Source organism: Fukomys damarensis, unplaced genomic scaffold, assembly GCF_012274545.1.
Source record: "Fukomys damarensis isolate Sample0158 unplaced genomic scaffold, DMR_v1.0_HiC HiC_scaffold_25, whole genome shotgun sequence".
Taxonomy (NCBI): Eukaryota; Metazoa; Chordata; class Mammalia; order Rodentia; family Bathyergidae; genus Fukomys; species Fukomys damarensis.
In genome coordinates this window covers 32,353,221-32,359,243 of record NW_022900937.1, presented here as the reverse complement: position 1 = coordinate 32,359,243, position 6,023 = coordinate 32,353,221, and the positions used below count along the sequence as shown (strand labels likewise).

Sequence of the window (6,023 nt, the reverse complement as noted above, 5' to 3'; positions counted from 1 at the left end):
TGATTCTCCTGCCTCAGCCTCCTAGAGAGTTGAGATTACAAGCCTGCACCACCACACCTGGCTGCACATCCCAACCCATCCCATCCCATTCTTTTAAAGATCTGAGAGGGCCGGGGATTTAGCTCAGTGGTGCCACTGCCTGCCTCACAAGCTCAAGGGCCTGATTTTGATCCCCAATACCAAGATAAAATAAAATAAAGATCTGAGAAAGAGCTAGCAGGTCTCATGAGGCCACTGTGTGAGCCGGTTATGTGTGTGCAGCCACCTGCCTGGTAACCTTGCCCATCCAGTGCCAGGAGCGAATCACGGTGATATAGGTGGAGCTGGCAGCCACCCGGATGGGGGTGGTGGATGTCTACACAACTCCCTCAAATCACAGGCAAGGGCCCACGGCTGCATCCAGCTTCCTTTACCCGTGGGCTCTTCCTGGGTGGGGAACGTCTTCCCTCTATGCACAGTGGGGTCTCACCGGCCAGCTGGCCCAAGCTGGCCTGCAGTGCCTTCCTGCCCTACGCCCCGGCTGCAGCTGGAACTCAGAGCTGGAGACCATTCTGAGGCTCCGTAAGATGAAGTCACTCACCTGCAGCTTGTGACAAGTCTGCATAGGAGTCATCCCAGAATCGTGTCTCTATGCCTGGCCTGGTGGCTGGTACACCACTCTAATCCCAGCACCAGGAGGCTGAGACAGGAGGATTGCGAGGGCAAGGCCAGCCTGGGGAACTTAGCAAGAATCTGTGTCCAAACAAAAATTACGAAGGGCTGGAGATGTTGCTCAGTGGTAGAGCACCTTTGGGTTCATTGCTTGATACTGAAAAGAAGAAAGGAAGGAAAGGAAGAAGGAGGGAGGGAGGGAGAAAGAAAGCGAGGAAGGAAGAGATTCATCCAGCTGCAAAGGCTGGGAGAAGGTCTGATAATAACTGAAAAGGGCAGCTATTTAAAATCCACAAGCAGGAATGAAGAGGTGCCCAAGACGCTCCCCGCATCACAGGTGCTCTGTCCGCTGTAGCAGAATCCAGGCTGCCCTTTCCCCTCTCGTGGAGCCGTGTGTTCTGGCTGGGCTGGGGCTTCCCTGTCCCATGTGGAGGTGACGACTGAGCCATGTGATCTGTGCCACATGAGGTAGGTGGAACGGGGTGAGCCCTTTGTCAGTGCCACACACGTGGGAGTCCAGACCGTCTCTGCCATCCCCGGAGCGGTCAGGGGTTTTGCTTGGGTTTCCTGGGAACACATAATCTGTGTGCCAGAAGGTGGTCCATCTGCATCCTGGGCCGGCAGAGAGGGGATGAAGCTCTCCTACGAGCCGTGGGCTCAGCATGACAGCCACTGCACCCGGAATTGACGACTCTGGTGCCTGCTGAGGGACTCTGGGCAGGAAGAGGTTGTGATTTATGGGGTGCGATGGAAAAATATGGTGAATGTTTAAGCTTTAAAGATGGATTACCTACAAATACACATTGCCACAATCCCCCTCCAAATCCTCCTCTTGCTTCCAACCCACTCGTCCCACCGTCCTCACCACTTCTGCAGCAGCTCTGGGGTCCTCTTTCCTGAGGGTCTTTAGCTGTGCTGTCCTGGCTGCTTCAGTGTCTTTTGTTTTGTTTTTGCTTTTCAGTTTTTTGAGACAGGGTCTCACTATGTAGTTGAGACTGACCTGGAACTCACTATGTAGCCCAGGCTGGTCTCGAAGTCAGCGATCCTCCTGCCTCAACCTCCAAATCCTGGGATTACAGGTGTGCACGACCACACCCAGCTTCAATGTCTTGAATGGATTCAAAATGTCTCCCTGTCATGGTCATTGTGACTTCAGAGAAGAGCCAGAAGTCACACAGTGCCAGATCTGGTGACTAAGGTGGATGAGGACCACATCATGTCTCTACAAGCAGCCTTGTAGCTTGGTACTTGGCAGCAGTATTCACTGCATTTTTTTTTTCTGGTACTGGGGATCAAACTCACATTCACTGCATTTTTTTTATCATACCTCAAAACCCTGCATCCTTCAAAGACAACGGAGCACAAACAAAGGCAAAAAATAAATAAATAAATAAAAAATAAAATAAAGTGCCTGAGATTTGGCTCAATGGTTCTGCCACCTGCCTCACAAGTGCAAGGGCCCAAGTTCGATCCCCAGTACAAAAAGAAAAAAGGCAAAAAAAAAGAAAGAAAGAAAAAGAACCAGCACCCTGTGAGTGAGTCAGAGCTCCCTACCGCCCAATCACTGTGCCCATGAGAAGACCCAAACTGGCTCCTGGGAGACCCCCTCCTCCTTCCCAGCTGGGTGTGGCAAGATCAGGTGCTCAGAGTTCATTCAGACTCTGGATGACAAGGACTCAGACTCCCTGGCTGCGTGGACTTGGGTGAGTTACTCAACCTCTCTGTCTCTCGGTTTTCTCCTTGATGACACCACCTCTGTCCCCTCCACTGTGAGCCTGGGGTAAAGGACAGAACAAGGGCACAGGCTGGCCCAGTGGGTGTCATTTGCTCCAGCCCCTCATGCCACAGAGGAAGCCTCAGAAGTCCTGTGACTCCCTTTCCAGGAGCCGCCATCTGCCTGGCTTTAGTCTGAGAAGTCAGAGCATCTCGTCTGTGCTGAGCACCCCCTGTGAGTGTCCCTCAGAATGTCCCATGCCTGAGTTACCTGTGCCTGGGGTGTGTTGTCACTGCACCAACCCATGAGGATCCTGCTACCACTGTATGTAGCGCCAGAGCTGGCTAGAAACTATGACTTTTTTAAAGTGAAAGTCTTTTTAGGAGGTGTTAACAATGAACAAAGATCTTAAATGGGAATTTAAACTATTTTAACATGTTGGTTAAGAAACCTGGGAGGCATAAAATGTAGAAAGTCAAAGGACATAAATAAACCCCTCCAAATCCCAGGGCATGGCAAGGTGCCTCTACAAGTTACTTACATTGTTTCTTTGAATTTTTTTCTTGAACTAGTTGAGATCATACTCTGTATATAGTTTTGAATCTGTTTTTTTGCTGTAACATATTTATCATCTATGTATTTTGAGCAGTTGGATTCTAATAGGAAGCAGTGATGTGTAATTCGGGAATTCTGGAACGAGCTCCTGGAAGAGTGGGTCAATGAGAAAAGGCAGGGCATATGCAGGAATCAATGAGTAACCCTTCGAGGCCAGAACTTGTGAGCAAATGACAAACCAAGGGTTCAAGAGAAATCTAGAAGACGTCTTCCATCAGACGGTGGAGAGCCTCAGATAACCTGCTAAGGGATTTTAGTTTCTTCTCTTTTCATTAGTGTACATTACAGGTCCTGTTGCACTGTTTGGAAAAAGACAGGTGTAGTTGCACACACCTGTAATCCCTGCACTTGAAAAGCTGAGGCAGGAGGAGTGCCGCGCGTTTGAGGCCAAGGTGAACTATATGGTGAGTTCAAGGCCAGTCTGAACTATGAAACAAGACCCTGTCTCCAATAAATAAATAAATAAGGCAAATGAAAGCAAATATTTAGAAATAATTCATAGTCGAGCTGTCCAGAAATGACTGCTATTAATGTTCTGATTCGTGTATTTTTTTTCTATGCACATATTTTTTTTCTTCCACTAGACAGGGACATAAATATTTTAATCTGTTCATAGTTTCATTAATATCATGCTTGGCTGCCCAAAAAAATTTTGGGTAGAGAGAGTAAGACAGGATCTCACTATGTCGTTCAGGCTGGACTTGAACTCACTATGTAGCCCACACTGACCTCAAACTCACAGCTATCCTCCTGCCTCAGCCTCCTGAGTGCTAGGATTACAGGCGTACACCCGTATGCCTGGCTAAAATTTTCTGGCACTGATGGCTTTTAAACATTTTCTGCACTGAAACTCTACATCAAAATCCTACCCTAACCAAGATACATCATGTAAAGGTACAAGACCCCAAAGATGAATGTAACTGTACTGTCTACCTAAAAAGCACCAATAAACTCAATGAAAGAAGAAAACCCGAAAAACAAAATCCTGCTCAGTATCAGGGACAGAAGATTAAATTTCTCATGATTTCTCTTGCCTATGAATCCCAGAGTATAAATAATTTGAGAGCGAAATGAAAGCTAGACGTTAGGAAACAGGGAGATGGAGCTTTTGGAAATGGGAAGGTGCCCTAGGGATGGGGGAGTTGGAAGGGGAGGAGGAGATGCGGAAATAGAGTACTAAGATGCAGTAAGCGTATGGGCACCTGCCCGCGATGAAGGCGTTCACCACGCGTTGCAAACGCGCACTAGTAAAAAAATTACTTAAAAATCCTACCTCGAACCTTGACATCCAGAGAGCACTGTGATCAGGAGATAGTGGGGTCGTGACGCCCGCCCGGCCCTGTGAGACTCCCTGCCCGCCTCTGGGAGTCACTGTTGCACAATCTCATTTTTATAGTGGTGCTGTAAGAATAAGGCACCATTTACTTAATCAGCTGGCTCTCTGGACCCAATTTTCCCCTTTGTAAATGATACTCCATTCTCTGACCACATCCCATCATTATATCTCCGTGAAGGTTTTAGAACACGGGGTATGACATAATCAGAGGTCGTTTGTGAGGACAAAATACAGTAGAATCCTACTTAACTGGCATTTAGGGAGCCATAACCTCTAATTAACCAATTTTCTTTTGCTCAACTTTGGGAACGTAAAGAAATTCTCCCCCCGCCCCCACACACTCACTCACAAACACACGCAGAGCTAGATATAAGGGTAAATTTAACAAATGTGTCAAATGACAATTCTAACAACTGCAAAACATTGTTGAGAGAGATTTAAGTAGATGATATATACTTGGGGGATGTTACTATCTGTATTCATGGATTGAAAGACTAAAGATTGTTAAAGTATGGGTTCTCCACCCCCAAGGTGATCCATAATTCAACAAAACAGTAGGCGAAATCTTAGCAGGGCTTTTCAAAATCTTGATAAGCAAAGTTAAATTTTTATCTTAGTATCGCCATTACAATTTTGGTACCAGGGATCAAACTCGGGACCTTGCATTTGTGAGGCAGCACCACTGAGCTAAATCCCCGGCACCGTTACAATTTTGAAAAGAAATGAAGGGAAAGGACTTCTTTTCGTTTCAATACCTACTATAAAGCTAACTGTAATCAAGATAGTTTGGTATTCAAGTAAAGGCTGGCACACATATCAATGAAATGGAGTAGAAAGTCCAAGAAAAAATATACATAGCCAGTACAATTATTGGGAAAGAATAATCCCAGTAAAAGTTCTGGAATAATTGGCTACTGTATGGACAAAAATTAATATTGATTTTTATCTCCCAACATATTTGAAAATTAACTTTTTTTTTTTTTTTTTTTTTTTTTTTTTTTTTTTTTTTTTTTTTTTTTGAGACAAGGTCCCACTGTGCAAGTCAGGCTGGACTTGATCTGACAACAATCCTCCTGCCTCAGCCTCTCCAGTACTGGGATTACAGGCATGCACCGCCATGCCCAGCTTGCAAGTTAATTTGAAGTGAATCCTTGACCTAAATGTAAAAGCTCAGACTATAAACTTCCAAAAACAAAAACCAGACAAACCAAGAGAAACTTAGTAATGCTGGAGTAGGCAAAGATTTTAAAAATAGGATACAAAATGCTAGAACTGTAAAAGAAAACAATCAATAACTAGGACCTCATTGAAATTAAAAATGTTGCCTTGTGTGGTGGCATACATCTGTCATCCTAGCACTTGGGAGGCTGAGACAGGAGGACTGAAGGAAGTTCAAGGCCATCCTGAATTACATAGCAAGACTATCTCAAAAAACCATAAATAAATAATAAATAAATCTGCTCCTTGAGACTACCATTATGAAAATAAAAAGCAAGCCAAATCCTGAGAGATAAATGACTGTTATCCCAAATACATAAACCTAACTCAATAATAACAAAAAACAGGCCTGGTGTGGTGGTGCACACCTGTAATCCCAGCATTTGGGAGGCTGAAGCAGGAGGATCGCTGCTAGTTTGAGGCCAGCCTGAACTACATAGTGAAAGTCTATCTCAAAAAAAAAAAAAAAAAAAAAAAAAAACCCAAAAA

At 45.2% G+C, this 6,023-nt stretch overlaps 1 long non-coding RNA gene across 1 annotated transcript; it reads right to left on the bottom strand.

Annotated features, from left to right (window-relative positions):
* Nucleotides 1-847: 847 nt before the first annotated feature.
* On the bottom strand, nt 848-4,671 carry LOC104865530. Its single transcript, XR_781190.1, has 3 exons — nt 4,254-4,671; nt 2,907-3,279; nt 848-1,364 (listed from the first exon to the last, which is right to left on the bottom strand). It is a non-coding gene; the product is annotated as an uncharacterized LOC104865530 (long non-coding RNA).
* Nucleotides 4,672-6,023: the final 1,352 nt, after the last annotated feature.